We start from the raw sequence: 16,994 nt of genomic DNA on the forward strand, positions 1-16,994 counted from the left end.
GCTGAGAGTTGTAGCAGAAGGTGCTGCTTTTCACACACCTAAAATTCATCTCTCTCCTGATTGTGAGGACATGTTACACAGAAAACACACTACCTCAGTGGGTATATCTTGCAGGCTGATTATAATATGAACTTATGGGACATATGTCACACAAGTCTAAAACAAGCTCTTTCAGGCCCACATTAGCTTAAAGCAGTGGGTTTAGACATGTTCAGACATTCAGTTGTAGGATTTCAAATATGCTTGTGAAAAAACACCCCCAAACACATTCAAGTTATAATTTTGACTTGACTATAATTGTGTAGAATTGTGTGTATAATGTGTAGAATTTTAAGAAAATAAAATGAATTTCATCCATTTTGGAATAAGGCTGTAACATAAAATGTGGGAAAGGTGCAGCACTGTGAATACTTTTGGATGCACTGTATGTAATCTGATCATCATCTGGGGTGTTGTGAACTTTTTCAAACATGGTAGATAGAATTTACACCTGTAAATGAGATGTTATAATTTTGACTATAATTTTGTCATAACAAGGTTTCCGTAGGTGAACCTGCGGAAGGATCATTATTAAAGGATCGATATTGCTTCTTTAATTTTTAATCATACAACCCCTGGCAAAAATTATGGAATCACCGGCCTCGGAGGATGTTCATTCAGTTGTTTAATTTTGTAGAAAAAAAGCAGATCACAGACATGACACAAAACTAAAGTCATTTCAAATGGCAACTTTCTGGCTTTAAGAAACACTATAAGAAATCAAGAAAAAAAGATTGTGGCAGTCAGTAACGGTTACTTTTTTAGACCAAGCAGAGGAAAAAAATATGGACTCACTCAATTCTGAGGAATAAATGATGGAATCACCCTGTAAATTTTCATCCCCAAAACTAACACCTGCATGAAATCACATCTGCTCGTTAGTCTGCATCTAAAAAGGAGTGATCACACCTTGGAGAGCTGTTGCACCAAGTGGACTGACATGAATCATGGCTCCAACGCGAGAGATGTCAATTGAAACAAAGGAGAGGATTATCAAACTCTTAAAAGAGGGTAAATCATCACGCAATGTTGCAAAAGATGTTGGTTGTTCACAGTCAGCTGTGTCTAAACTCTGGACCAAATACAAACAACATGGGAAGGTTGTTAAAGGCAAACATACTGGTAGACCAAGGAAGACATCAAAGCGTCAAGACAGAAAACTTAAAGCAATATGTCTCAAAATATGAAAATGCACAACAAAACAAATGAGGAATGAATGAGAGGAAACTGGAATCAATGTCTGTGACCGAACTGTACGAAACCGCCTAAAGGAAATGGGATTTACATACAGAAAAGCTAAATGAAAGCCATCATTAACACTTAAACAGAAAAAAACAAGGTTACAATGGGCTAAGGAAAAGCAATCATGGACTGTGGATGACTAGATGAAAGTCATATTCAGTGATGAATCTCGGATCTGCATTGGGAAAGGTGATGATGCTGGAACTTTTGTTTGGTGCCATTCCAATGAGATTTATAAAGATGACTGCCTGAAGAGAACATGTAAATTTTCACAGTCATTGATGATATGGGGCTGCATGTCAGGTAAAGGCACTGGGGAGATGGCTGTCATTACATCATCAATAAATGCACAAGTTTACGTTGATATTTTGGACACTTTTCTGATGTTTTGGGATGATGAAATCATTTTTGAAGATGATATTGCATCTTGCCATAAAGCAAAAACTGTGAAAACATTCCTTGCAAAAAGACACATAGGGTCAATGTCAACCAGCAGATGTGATTTGATGCAGGTGTTAGTTTTGGGGATGAAAATTTACAGGGTGATTCCATAATTTATTCCTCAGAATTGAGTGAGTCCATATTTTTTTCCTCTGCTTGGTCTAAAAAAGTAACCGTTACTGACTGCCACAATCTTTTTTTCTTGATTTCTTACAGTGTTTCTTAAAGCCAGAAAGTTGCCATTTGAAATGACTTTAGTTTTGTGTCATGTCTGTGATCTGCTTTTTTTCTACAAAATTAAACAACTGAATGAACATCCTCCGAGACCGGTGATTCCATAATTTTTGCCAGGGGTTGTAATTGTGGCAGTCAGTAACGGTTACTTTTTTAGACCAAGCAGAGGGAAAAAAATATGGAATCACTCAATTCTGAGGAAAAATTATGGAATCATGAAAAACAAAAGAACACTCCAACACATTACTAGTATTTTGTTGCACCAGCTCTGGCTTTTATAACAGCTTGCAGTCTCTGAGGCATGGACTTAATGAGTGACAAACAGTACTCTTCATCAATCTGGCTCCAACTTTCTCTGATTGCTGTTGCCAGATCAGCTTTGCAGGTTGGAGCCTTGTCATGGACCATTTTCTTCAACTTCCACCAAAGATTTTCAATTGGATTAAGATCCGGACTATTTGCAGGCCATGACATTGACCCTATGTGTCTTTTTGCAAGGAATGTTTTCACAGTTTTCGCTCTATGGCAAGATGCATTATCATCTTGAAAAATGATTTCTGTGTCTGTGATCTGCTTTTTTTTCTACAAAATTAAACAACTGAATGAACATCCTCCAAGGCCGGTGATTCCATAATTATTGCCAAGGGTTGTAGAGCAGCCTTTCTCAAGGAGTGGTCTGTAGACTACTGGTGGGCTGTGAAGGACCCCTAGTGGCCGGTGAATATACTGTTAAAATATCACATAAAATTAAAGCTGTACAGCCGTTCAAATGTCACAAAACTGATAAAATTTTGTTTCTACTGAAATCCCAACATTAAATGGTGGTTTATTTCTGTAATGTGTTTTAAAATTATAGCTCATTTTCATGAAGAGAACATATTTATCTGGAAAGGACTTCCATAATTAATATTTTATTTTTCCTTTTAATGCTGTCTTCAGGAGGGCGTGAATATGTGCATGCTTGAGGTTTTGAAATGACCAGAAACCACCTTTGACTTGTGTACACAGGGAGTGCACACAAACATGCATAAGATGTCTTGTAAATCACTTCAGAGGTGTTATCTGGTTTCAAAAACATTTTTAGATTTAGAAGTGTTTCTTTCTCACTAACCTTTGCAAAATATATGAGAAGCATACTAGATTTATACAGAAATAAACTCTTTCGGAACATTTTCCGGCATGTTGGATTATTTCGTTCAAGCGAGTAGCCAGCTGATGTTACCACACATCTCCGACTGGCTGTCGCCGTGGGCTTCCCAGCATCCCTCACACAAGTCAGGGAAGCCCCCATGTGATTAATGACATCACTATCTGTATGGGTAGTTCAAGGTCATCTGTTCTTTTGAAATTTTCCCCTTCAGAGCAAATATTAATAATTTTTTCTAGGTAATGCAAATTTTGATCATACTGGCAATGTCATATTATGAATCATCTATTTAAAGGCTAATAAATAAAATTATAGTCATGTCAAAGAAAAATAAAAAAACAAAGGCAGTGCACTTTTAATAACATATTCTAACTGAAAAGTGTTTCTCAAAGTGTTTAAAAAAGCTCTGAAGTCAAATATTAGTAGCATTATAGTAGCAGATACAGTATAAGCATATAGCCCAGAATGTGGGCTTTGATGACTTCCCAAAGTCTTGCAATCCATCAGATTTCTAAAATTGTTGAGGTCATATTTTGGAATATGTCCATTTGGGGCGGGGGGGCGGAATACTGATATTAGAGAGTAAAAGTAAAAACATAAATAGATAAAAAGATATATCTGCCAATCTACACAATGAAAAATGGCAATGATTCCTAACATTTTGTTATCAAACCCTAATGGCAAAGAAACATAATTGAGGATTGATGTTTCACAGTTTAAACATAAACTTTATTATAAATAACTGCATCATTTTAAAATTGCTGGTGCTCGGACGACCAGTAAAGGTTTCCGTGGCTCTATTTGTGGACCTAAAATATGGAATAATCTGACAGAGGAACACAAACGATGTCCCAAATATTAATTAGTTTAAATATTAATATAAAGAAATGATGTTCTCTAGATATGTGTCTGATAAAGAAAGATGAGTTTTGTGCTTTATGTGTTGCTATATTGTAAATGTAATTTGCTCTGTAGCATTTGGATTGTGTCCTTTAAGTTGAAGTGATTAAAGTGGTTGAAAAAGGGAGTGGGAATAAATAAGTTTTTTACTTCCCCCCACTCCTTTTCGGACTAGATTAAACTGGATGTATAATCCAGAAATATACGTAAGTTGTTACAGTATTGGTATATGCATATTCGTTTTGAATGCTGTAGGCTTATGGCAGATTGTATTTTAAGTTGTATGCATATTATGTTATCTTTTCTTCTCTTTTTTCTCTTTGTTGTGTATGTTTCTGTGGTCCGAATAAACCATTCATTCATTCATTCATTCATTTATTCACATATAAAAAATAACATACATTACACTATCGTCACACTGCTGTCACTCATTTTGGCAGTATGCGTGTCACATCGTCCAGCATTTGCAAAAAATAGACTTCTCATCTATTTTGGCCCGCCTTGCTGGTGGCATTGTGCCCACTTGTCTGTCGCTGTAAAAAAAAAAACCCACTGTAACTGAAAATAAATGACAAAATAAAAATAAATTTCCTCTGTTGCTTGTAACTAAAGCAACCAAGATATAAAAAGGGGGTCCCAGCTATGCTTGACACCACTGTAAATAATTCCACTGGAGCACCTTCTGCTGAATAAATTACAAAATGACACCATTTCCAACAGCCAAAATGTTGTTTTTTTTTGCATTGTTTATTTGGTAAAATAAAAGTTTCCATGTCTGCAAAAACAATGGCGATACCCAAAGGCTCATATTATCAGTTATCAAGTTCACCAATGAATATGGCTTTATACACCCTGAAGAAAACCATATGTATGGTATTCTGAGGGTATTTTATCATATATCATATTCTGAAGGTATTTTATCATATACCTACAAATGATAAATGTTGTATGGATTTCTGAAGGGTGTAAAAAGCCATATTCATTGGTAAAACAACTTGATAACGATTTTATCATATACAGTGGTCCCTCTTTTATCACTGGAGTTACGTTCTAAAAATAACCCGTGATAGGCGAAATCCGCAAAGTAGTCAGCGTTATTTTTTACAATTATTATAGATGTTTTAAGGCTGTAAAACCCCTCACTACACACTTTATACACTTTTCTCAAACAGGCATTAACATTTTCTCACTTTTATCTCCTGTGTAAACACTCAAAGTTCAAACCTTAGTAGAAAAAAAAATAGAACTTTTTCCTATAAATAATTATGATGGCTTTTAGAACTAACAAATTTAATTTTAACGATCAACCTACGAGGTTGGACACGTAAGAAATTATTAATAGTGACTCACAGTATTTCACAGTTCCTCTGACCACGCCTCTTCGACGTGGCGCCGCTCCGCTGTCCGGATTGGCTGATTACTTGGATGGTATGAAAAATATTACCCGTCCGTGAAAAGGGTGTATTGCTATTTATTCTTTAGTGTTTTATCCAATCATATTGGCGTATCATTTATAGGTATATGATAAATGCCAATATTATGAGTTGACTGTCATATCACTGTGGCTGTAGTTCAGATGCTGTATTTTTGTTTTCGATGACTAAACTGGTCTCACCTGTTATTGTCTGTGTTTTGTCTGCGTCGTCTTCTGCTGGGTTGCTCCTCTATGCATCAGCCATCTCTGCATCCACTCACACCTCCACTCCTCTTGCTCGTTCCTCTTCCTCACCTCAAACACAAGAAGCCTCTGGAGGGAAGAGGCACAAAGACTCTCGGTCAGAGAGGACAGTTTGCCCCGAGCTTCCTCAGCGGCCTCTGGTGGCTTCCTACAAAGTGTCTCCATGAGATGGAAAGGCCTCAACTATGTTCCAGACATTGTTTACAGTGGGTTCACCTACCCCCAGGCTGAATGTGATCTCCAGCACTCCACTTCCTCTGTCACACAAACACTCGTACACACTAAATACCCAGTGCAACTTCAAATGAGGGGTAAGAAAAAAAAAGTCTGCAGCGGAAACATTCACTGTCAGCACATCAGATGATGTTGTGAAGCTCTTCACACGTGCACACACGCTGTTTGGAAAGTAAATTCAACCAGTCAGGGGACAGCAGGAGAGATTCTCCCTAATCACAGATGAATGACAGCTCTGATGCGTGCACCTCTGCCCGCTGTCACACACACTGTAAATTACCATTCCTCCATAAGTGTGTGTCAACACACCCTCTCTTTACAAAGGGACTAACTTTGCAAACTAAATGAAAGACAACAGATTCACATTAATGACAAAATGTTCTCCTTCCTCGAAACCTTCATTATTCATCACGACTCATTGATATTCAGCTCAGTGTTCTGTTATGCTCACAAACTTCCTGGGAATGTGTCAGCTCCACACAAGCCTCCACTGAGCCTTCAGTGTAGCGCCACTGCCCCCTGCTGGGAGAGAAACTAACAGCAAGAAAGCTGTGTGAAAGTTGATGAAAACTGCTAGAAAAAAAAAACTAGACAAAGATTAGATTGCAGTTTGTTTGAAAATGAAGGATGACTGTTAGCAGATAATATATATATATATAATCTGCTAACAGTCATAACAGTCATCCTTCATTTTCAAACAAACTGCAATATACTCTTTGTCTAGTTTTTTGTTTGTTTTGTAGCAGTTTTCATCAACTTTCATCATCAGTTTTCATCAACTTATATATATATATATATATATATAGAGAGAGAGAGAGAGAGAGAGAGAGAGAGAGAGAGAGAGAGAGAGAGAGACAGAGAGTGCTACATGGAGTGCTCAAAATACTATTGCATGCAAACAGATGTCTTCACACATTTCATTTTAATTCATCATTCCCATGCTTTCATTAACTTGTTCCCAAATTTGGATTAATTAGTTCCCATGTGTCCTTTCTGTGAGGAGTTTCCATGTTCTCCCCATGTTTGTGTGGGTTCCCTCCAGCTGCTCCGGATTCCTCCTACATCCACAGACATGCAGGTTCACTGAGCTGGAGACTCTAACTTTGACCACAGTTGTGAGTGAGAAGGTGAAAGAGTTTGTCTGGCTTTCTGCGTTAGCCTTGTAATGGACTGGTGATGTGCCCAGGGTGTACCCCCAGGACAGGCTCCAGCTGGGGCCCCTTGAATAAGCAGGTTTACATAATGGATGGTTGGATAGTTCCCATGTTTTCTTCAATTCAGTCCCACGTTTTGATTACTTTATTTCCACTGTTTCATTAATTAATTCCCAGATTTTGATTAATTTATTCCTACATTTTGATTAATACTTTCCCACACTTTATTTTGCTCCCATGTTTTGATTAACATATTATTACATATTGATTATTTTTTGTATTTTTAATTGTATATTATTTAATGTATTTTCATTCATTCATTCTCACATTTTTAATAAATTTGTTGCCACATTTTAATTCATGCATTCCTGTCTTTTGATTACTTTGTTCCCATGTTTTGATTCATGCATTCCCATTCCCACAGTAAGTCCCTTCGGCTGCTCCCTTGTTTCACTCAGGGTCGCCGCAGCAAATCCGAGGTGAATCTGCCTGTTAAATCGACACAAGTTTTATGCCGGATGATCTTCTGGATGCAACTCCACATTACATTCCTGACGTGTTTCTCCACATTACAGGGAACCTGGAACCTTACGCACTGCAACGAAGTGCACAAGCCACTGGCCACCACCCCTGTCTGATTAATGTATTCCCATATGTTGATTAATTTGTTTCGAATTTTTGATGACTGTATTCACACATTTTTATTATTTTCCCATGTTTTGATTCATTAGTTTTTTTAATTCATTTGCACATTTTTATTAAACTGTTCCCACTTTTTGGTGACTTTGTTCACACATTTTAATTATTTTGATCCCATGTTTTGATTAATTCATTCCCACCTTTTGATTAATGCATTCCTATATTTTGATAAATTTGTTCTCATTTTTGAACATATTTGTTACCACATGATTAAGGAGCCCTTCACACATAGCACAAATAAGAAGGAATCAGGGAGAATCACGGCAAAACACAGCTCGCATGATAACATCGAGCTGACGTCGGGAGGGACACATAGTCGGGCGGGCATGAACAATCCGGTTGCAATGGTTTCGTGCACGCGCACGATCGTGTATGACACCATCGCAGCAGGAACACAGTGCGAGCAGCTAGAGCGTGTGGAACCGCATTGCGCAGCTGCTATGGAAAAAAAAATACATGCCACCACAGGATTCGAACCTGCAATTTACCAAAGCTTTAATTAACAGACAGGAACTTTACCACTGCACTACCATCACTGCCCTATAAAAGGTGCGTAAAATGCCTGGAATAAATAAGAAGATAAATGTATTTAAAAAATAAAACCACACACCATAAAAACATCGCATTTTATTGAATCCCTCTAATCAAGTGAACAATACAAGTATGAGCCGTCTGTTCCTCTGTAGATGACCTATGGTCATAGACATGAATGAAGTAGTGCGCTCTTATCACTTCCACATCTGCTGCCCCAATGTGTCCAGCCGGCTGGACATGGGTCCTGTGGATGGAGCGCTGCAGGACAGACACCGCGTTATGTGGAACACAGCTCACGTGGATGATGTGACATTCAGATCGCCCGCTGCATGTTATGATCTGATGGTCCATTTCACCTGGGACAACCTGTCAATGTGCGCGCCGTGTGCTCACTCACTGCAACAAGTCGCAACAGCGATATATGTTTGTCATGTATGTCCATGTGAGGACAGCAAGCATAAACATGCGTGTCACAGTGGGCAGTCATAAGGTCATGTCCGGCCAAACATGGTAGGTGTTCCCCAACAGTGACGTTCATAACCAGAGATCTCAACAGCTGCTGTTGTTGCTGGCCACACCCCCTGTCAGTTCAGCACAAACACAGTGTCACTCTGTTTCTGTGTTATGTGATCATGTTTTTAGTTATCTATAATGTAATTGCATATGTAGGTAGTGTAGTACTTATTAATATACCTGTCCTGGCTGTGGTCTCTGTGTTTTTAATGTGACACGTCCTGTTCTGGTCAGCAGCTGGGAGGCACCTCCCTGTGCTGTGTGTGTTCAGACATGGCTGTCCACCCTGCATGTGTTCATGTCTGTACATACATATAAGCATTTTATGCAAGTGTGCTCCCCCACACACGCCACATGTGTAGGGGGAGCCGCAAAACACACATACGCCACATGTGTTTCGGGGGGCGCAACACATGCGCACATGTGCGAGACACATGCACCAAATGTGTATTGCTTTTTGCAACACCACAGTTGTGGGGGCACAAATTTCACATCCAGCTCTAAAGTGATTGTCTGCTCACTGTTTTTGTGCTGACAGCGCAAATGGCCACACATTTTCTAAGAATCAAGTGAGCAGTGCTGGATGTTCATGTGTGTCGCCTAAATTTGGCCAACACCTGCCGTGAGAGGGATTGAATGGGCTCTCACAGGGCACTCTCTGTCTTTCAGCCACTGGTGTGTGCGAATAATTATAGCGACAGGTGTACGAGGCGTTGGAGGGAGCTATGATTTTACATGAATAGCATGCAATTCCTCCTTCGTGCGCTATATGCTTCAATCATGTTATGTGTGAATTGGCCCCAGTGCATTCCCTTTTCTTCGTTAATTCATTCCCATGTTTTGATGAATCTATTCTCACAATTTGATTCATCTGGCCCCATATTTTCTTGAATTCTTCCTTTAGCTCATTAATTCCCAAGCTTTGATGAATTCATTCCCATGTTATAATTAATTTGCTACAAGATTAGTTGGTGTACACTTCATACATGTATATGTAGAAAGCCAGCTCAGCAGACCAGCCTGTCTTCACAAAGCATGAAGTTCATTGCACCTGCTTCAAGTATTCTCAATATCCTCACTAACTGCCTTTCACTGAAAAAAAAATCCCTTGCAAAGCAAGTATTATCAACATGTCTTAGTAACTCATCCCCAAGCTAAATTAAAGCGTAATTAAAAATTCAGCTAACACCAAGAACAAATGCTTTAAGCAGGTGGCAGGTGGAATGAACTTAGCTTTATGGACTTCTACAATTATGTACAGCGTAATTGAATTTAAGTAAATTAATTTATTTGTCTTGTGAGCACAAATTAATCAAATGTGGGAACATGTTCATCAAAACTCAGAACAAATTATACCCCATGCACCCCATTTCAAATACTAAGTATGTAGTTTTCTCTTTGCCAATTGGACTCTGTAGTCAAGTGCTCTTTGAACACATATAAAAATAAACTGTCACATATAACATGTTTTATGTTGTCTTTTCACAAAAAATGCTTCCTAAACTCTTGAACAAATGCACATCATTCCATGAGATAATGATAATGACAAAAAGTCATAGAGTGAAAACTGTACACACACAGTATGTCATTGTGTGCAAAATACCACATTCCTGGAGGTGTATAGCGACTGTATGAAAATTACATGTTTGACTAGAGTGGACTTTTAATGGAGTAAATACAACCCCAATTCCAATGGTTGGGACGTTGTGTGAAATGTAAATAAAAACAGAATATGATTTGCAAATCCTCGTCAACCTATATTCAATTGAATACACCACAAAGACAAGATATTTAATGTTCAAACTGATAAACCTGATTGTTTTTGTGCATATATTTGCTCATTTTGAAATAAATGCCTGCAACACGTTTCAAGCAAAGGTGTTGAACTGTTGAAGGACTGTTGAAGCTTTGTAGGTGGAATTCTTTCCCATTCTTGCTTGATGTACGACTTCAGTTCTTCAACAGTCCGGGGCCCCGTTGCCGTATTTTGCACTTCATAATGTGCCACACATTTTCAATGGACGACAGGTCTGGACTACAGGCAGGCCAGTCTAGTACTCGCACTCTTTTACTACAAAGCCACGCTGTTGTAACATGTGCAGAATGTGGCTTGGCATTGTCTTGCTGAAATAAGCAGGGACGTCCCTGAAAAAGACGTTGCTTGGATGGCAGCATGTGTTGCTCCAAAACCTGGATGTACCTTTCAGTATTGATGGTGCCATCACAGATGTGTAAGTTGCCCATGCCATGGGCACTGACGCACCCCCATACCATCACAGATGCTGGCTTTTGAACTTTGTGCTGGAAACAATCTGGATGGTGTTTTTCCTCTTTTGTCCGGAGGACACAATGTCCATGATTTCCAAAAACAATTTGAAATGTGGACTCATCAGACCACAGCACACCTTTCCACTTTGGGTCTGTCTATTTCAAATGAGCTCGGGCCCAGAGAAGGCGGTGGCGTTTCTGGATGTTGTTGATGTATGGCTTTCTCTTTGCCTGGTAGAGATTTAACTTGCACTTGTAGATGTAGCAACGAACTGTGTTAACTGACAATGGTTTGCTGAAGTGTTCCTGAGCCCACACAGTAAGATCCTTTACACAATGATGTCGGTTTTTAATGCAGTGGGCCTGAGGGATCGAAGGTGACGGGCATTCAATGTTGATTTTCGACCCTGCCACTTACGTGTAGAAAGTTCTCCAGATTCTCTGAATCTTCTGATTATATCATGGACTGTAGATGATGGAATCCCTAAATTCCTTGCAATTGAACATTGAGAAATATTGTTATTAAACTGTTGGACTATTTTTTCATGCAGTCGTTCAGAAAGTGGTGATCCTCACCCCATCTTTGCTTGTGAACAGCTGAGACTTTTTGGGATTCTCCTTTTATACCCAATCATGACACTCACAATTAGTGTCCTCAGTTCACAAATGCTTATTGAGTGTTGTTAGAAGGAAAGGTGATGTAACACAGTGGTAAACATACTACTGTCCCAGCTTTTTTGAAACATGTTGCAGGCATCAATTTCAAAATGAGCAAAAACAATAAAGTTTATCAGTTTGAACATTAAATATCTTGTCTTTGTGGTATATTCAGTTGAATATAGGTTGAAGAGAATTTGCAAATCATTGTATACTGTTTTTATTTACATTTCACACAACATCCCAACTTCACTGGAATTGGGGTTGTATTAATTTACATGGGAAGACAAGGGTCATCCAGCATCTGAAGTACTTAACTGACATTTCTCATCTGTTAACAATCAAATATATTCTCTCTGATGTCCCAGTTTGACAATGGTATAATTGTGTTTCTTCTTCTTCTTCAATTTTTGTATTGTTCTCCAATGTGTCTGTCTCTAGAGTGAGAAACACAAGAAGCTTGTAAATGCAAATGTTGATTTGAGGTAATGTCTACATCTATTGACGAGTGAAGACTGGAAAACAGACTCATGCACATATACACATATACATATACTCATATGTACAACTGAGATATGTTGTGACAATTGACTTGCATAAAGGAGAACCACACTTGGCTTTACAACTCGTGAAAAAATGCACATGCAGATTTTATGGTTTGGACATTTATACCATTTCAGTCATGATTGTACAGATACTTTTATAAATAAAACCTAGTATTTTAAAAGCACATAATGATAATTGTGGCCAAAAATACACCACAGACACTGAGGTAATGATCCAATCAGGTCTGGGAGGATGCGCATCACCATACACTGCACCACAGAACCATCCTGGGTGCTACATGGCAACCATCCAAATAGACACCAGGGGCCTCATGTACAAAGGCTGCATACACACAAAAACGTGGCATACATCTGTCTCCATGCTAACGTTCAGATGTATCAAAAGTGAAACGACCATGGAAATGTGCATCTCGCCACGCCAGGTTGATGGCTGGCGTGCACACGTTTCTACAGCTATTGTTCCTCTGGCAACACAAGGGTGATGATGGGAACCGTTAATAGTGTGAAAACATGAAGTCATCAGAGTGCACATCAGAGACACACTTAAGAAAAATTAACACACTCACATGTTTGCAATTATATGGGTAGATGTAAATGACTGCCAATACAATATTGCCAATACAATGACTGCCTTAGTATTGTTAGAGGACCTTGCAAATGATGTAATCCAACGTGAGAGTGTATTCAGGGAACGTAAGGATTTACTTGCAAATGATGATAATTGGCTCAAAAGCCATTTTCGATTAAGGCCGCTGTTACTGGAGTTGTGCGCAGAACTGCGGCCAGCCCTTGTGTGCAATATGGCGAGGAGTCATGGAGATGTCTGTGACCATACAGGTGCTGACCACGCTGGGGTTCCTGGCAACAGGGAGCTGGCCGATTGGTCAGGAGTGCACCAGTCAATCTTGAGCCGAGCCATGCCAGCTGTGTGGAACGCAATCATCCAAATGTCATCCAGATACGTTCCATTCCAACATTAAAGCGCAATTTGCAGTGAGAGCCAGTTTTCCTAATGTAATCAGAGCTATTGTCTGTACACATATTGCTATAAAGGCGCCATCGCATGATGAATTTGTTACTGTTAATAGGAAATATTTTCATTCCAACAATGTTCAAATCATATGTGACGTGCAAATGCATTGGGTTGGGTTGGGAACAGGCTAGAGGCTGGCATGGTGCACGATGGGTGGCTGCTTGGTGAGTAAATATACTCAACAAAAATATAAACGCAACACTTTTGGTTTTGCTCCCATTTTGTATGAGATGAACTCAAAGATCTAAAACTTTTTCCACATACACAATTCAAGATTCAAGATTCAAAGAAATTTATTGTCATATGCACAGTACAGAAGAACATCTTCCCTGCACAATGAAATGTGGTTACTGCATTTAACCCAATCCTATTTGCCAGTAGGAGCAGAAGTCGCCATAAGGCGCCCGGGGACCAGCTCCAGATGTACATCCCTGCCTTGGTCAACAGCAGGGCTGAGCAAACCAACACCGACCCATAACAAACAACACAAACACAACACACAACACATAGGCCGGCCCGGTACATAAAACATATATATGAAAGCAAAACACGAGGGAAAAAGGAGAAGAAAAAAAACCCTCATAGCTGCTGCATTACACAGCGGCAATGAGGGAAAAAAAAATCCCCATCAGCACAGAAAACAATAATCACAGAGACAAACACAAGGACACAGGACGACAACCGAGATTTGAGAGGACCAGTTTATCAGAACACTCCGGAGGCAGCCCGTACGGCGCCATCAACGGCCTTGTCTGACCTGTAGGGGGGAGGGAACAGCCCTGCGCTGAGCAGTCCTGGACAGTTCTAACACAGTTAACAGAGCTGGAGAAGCTGAGGGGAGGGGGGAAGACCAGGGAGCGAGGCTTAAGTGTTGATCTTCTGAGGAGGTTTTTTATCACAGCGACCTTGAAGTGCAGCTGTATTTGGGGAAGCCAAATGAATAGCCAGATTAGCAGACGCCTGAAAGATTCCACAGTTCTGGAGTGGCTCTCAATGCATCTGAATGTAGAATGTGGTCTTCACAGACGGTCATAGCATACACAATATCACCATTTCCATCAAATATTGTTCACAAACCAGGCTAAATCTGTGATAGTGAGCACTTCTCTGTTGCTGAGATAATCCATCCCACCTCACAGGTGTGCCATACCAAGATGCTGATTAGACACCATGATTAGTGCACAGGTGTGCCTTAGACTGCCCACAATAAAAGGCCACTCTGAAAGGTGCAGTTTTATCACACAGCACAATGCCACAGATGTGGCAAGATTTGAGGGAGCGTGCAATTGGCATGCTGACAGCAGGAATGTCAACCAGAGCTGTTGCTCGTGTATTGAATGTTCATTTCTCTACCATAAGCCATCTCCAAAGGCGTTTCAGAGAATTTGGCAGTACATCCAACCAGCCTCACAACCGCAGACCACGTGTAACCACACCAGCCCAGGACCTCCACATCTAGCATGTTCACCTCCAAGATCGTCTGAGACCAGCCACTCGGACAGCTGCTGAAAAAATCGGTTTGCATAACCAAAGAATTTCTGCACAAACTGTCAGAAACCGTCTCAGGGAAGCTCATCTGCATGCTCGTCGTTCTCATCGGGGTCTCGACCTGACTCCAGTTCGTCGTCGTAACCGAGTTGAGTGGGCAAATGCTCACATTCGCTGGCGTTTGGCACGTTGGAGAGGTGTTCTCTTCACGGATGAATCCCGGTTCACACTGATGGCAGACAGCGTGTGTGGCGTGGTGTGGGTGAGCGGTTTTCTGATGTCAATGTTGTGGATCGAGTGGCCCATGGTGGCGGTGGGGTTATGGTATGGGCAGGCATCTGTTATGGACGAAGAACACAGGTGCATTTTATTGATGGCATTTTGAATGCACAGAGATACTGTGACGAGATCCTGAGGCCCATTGTTGTGCCATACATCCAAGAACATCACCTCATGTTGCAGCAGGATAATGCACGGCCCCATGTTGCAAGGATCTGTACACAATTCTTGGAAGCTGAAAATGTCTCAGTTCTTGCGTGGCCGGCATACTCACCGGACATGTCACCCACTGAGCATGTTTGGGATGCTCTGGACCGGCGTATACGACAGCGTGTACCAGTTCCTGCCAATATCCAGCAACTTCACACAGCCATTGAAGAGGAGTGGACCAACATTCCACAGGCCACAATTGACAACTTGATCAACTCTATGCGAAGGAGATGGTGGTCACACCAGATACTGACTGGTATCCCCCCCAATAAAACAAAACTGCACCTTTCAGAGTGGCCTTTTATTGTGGGCAGTCTAAGGCACACCTGTGCACTAATCATGGTGTCTAATCAGCATCTTGATATGGCACACCTGTGAGGTGGGATGGATTATCTCAGCAAAGGAGAAGTGCTCACTATCACAGATTTAGACTGGTTTGTGAACAATATTTGAGGGAAATGGTGATATTGTGTATGTAGAAAAAGTTTTAGATCTTTGAGTTCATCTCATACAAAATGGGAGCAAAACCAAAAGTGTTGCGTTTATATTTTTGTTGAGTGTAGTTTATTTGTGTAATTGTTCAGAATGAAACCAGCATGGGCACATTTAGGCATGTGAACATTCAAAACTAAAATGATTGTGAGACAGAAGAAAACAAACAAAGGTGTGAAGAAAGGGTTGTGAATTTAACAAAAGAATGAAGTATAACATTTGGTTTAAAAAAGGACGTCCTCTTTCGCTACAGAGCTCCTCTGGCCAAAGGTTCTTTCAAAAAATCTTTTATACCAAATGCCGTCACCATAATGAACTCAAAAAAGTGACCACTCCACAAATAAAACCTGAACTGCTTTACTTCTGTTTTATTTGATTTTATTAGATCTTATTGTACATTTTATTTATCTTACTAGGTCTTATTCTACTTCTTCCTTTACTTCCATGTATTTTATGTATCTTATTTTTGTTTTATTCGTGTGTTTGTATGACTGTTTTATGACTGTTTTTTTTTTTCTTTTTTGTGCTGGTGAGCCAAAGACAATTTTCCACATCGGTGGACAATAAAGAATTATTTTATTCTATTCTATTCTATATCAGCCTAATTACACTCATAAAATAACTTGCTTGAACAAACTAAAATTATGTATTCCATTCAAGTAAAATGTGTTAACTTTGCCAAAAACAATTTTACTGAGTGACCAAAGTGTAAATTTGTTGAGTCAGCATAATGAATTTGTTACTGTTACCTAATTACCATGGTTCAGGCCAACTAGATTTGTAAGGGTAAGTGTTGGGTAAATGTTGGGCAAGGGTAAATGTCCGTTTGTTCAGGGTCACCACAGCAAAGTCAGCCAGACCCGCATTGGTATTTGGCACAAGTATTATGCTGGATGGGATCTCCCTCCTGACTCAACTACAGTTTTACCCAGAGAAACACACACAGCCCCTGGTGTTCCAAAGAGGTCTCCCATCCACGTACTAACCATGTCCCACACTGCTTAGCTTCTGAGATCTGACGGGATCAGGCTTATAAGGGTAAACAACAATAAAAAGTAGGTCCGTTTGGTTGCTCCCTTATTTCACTTGGAGTCACTTGGAGTCACCACAGCAAATCTGAGGTGGATCTGTATGTTGAATTGGCATAGGTTTTATGCCAGATGCCCCTCCTGACGCAACTCCAAAT

General features: G+C 40.0%; 1 protein-coding gene across 4 annotated transcripts in view; it reads right to left on the reverse strand.

Moving 5' to 3' along the window:
• The window catches only part of LOC117507333 (chemokine-like protein TAFA-4), a 218,096-nt gene that overhangs the window by 156,286 nt on the left and 44,816 nt on the right, over positions 1 to 16,994 (reverse strand). For 3 of the 4 annotated variants that reach the window (XM_034167175.1, XM_034167178.1, XM_034167179.1), the window contains exon 2: positions 5,619 to 5,750. The gene's annotated coding sequence lies outside the window, so the exon portion shown is untranslated. Of the gene's footprint in view, positions 1 to 5,618; positions 5,751 to 14,786; positions 14,826 to 16,994 lie in introns of those variants that run through there. The other variant, XM_034167176.1, reaches the window with a different exon arrangement.

The sequence above is a fragment of the Thalassophryne amazonica genome, chromosome 3 (genome assembly GCF_902500255.1).
Source record: "Thalassophryne amazonica chromosome 3, fThaAma1.1, whole genome shotgun sequence".
Lineage (NCBI taxonomy): Eukaryota > Metazoa > Chordata > Actinopteri > Batrachoidiformes > Batrachoididae > Thalassophryne > Thalassophryne amazonica.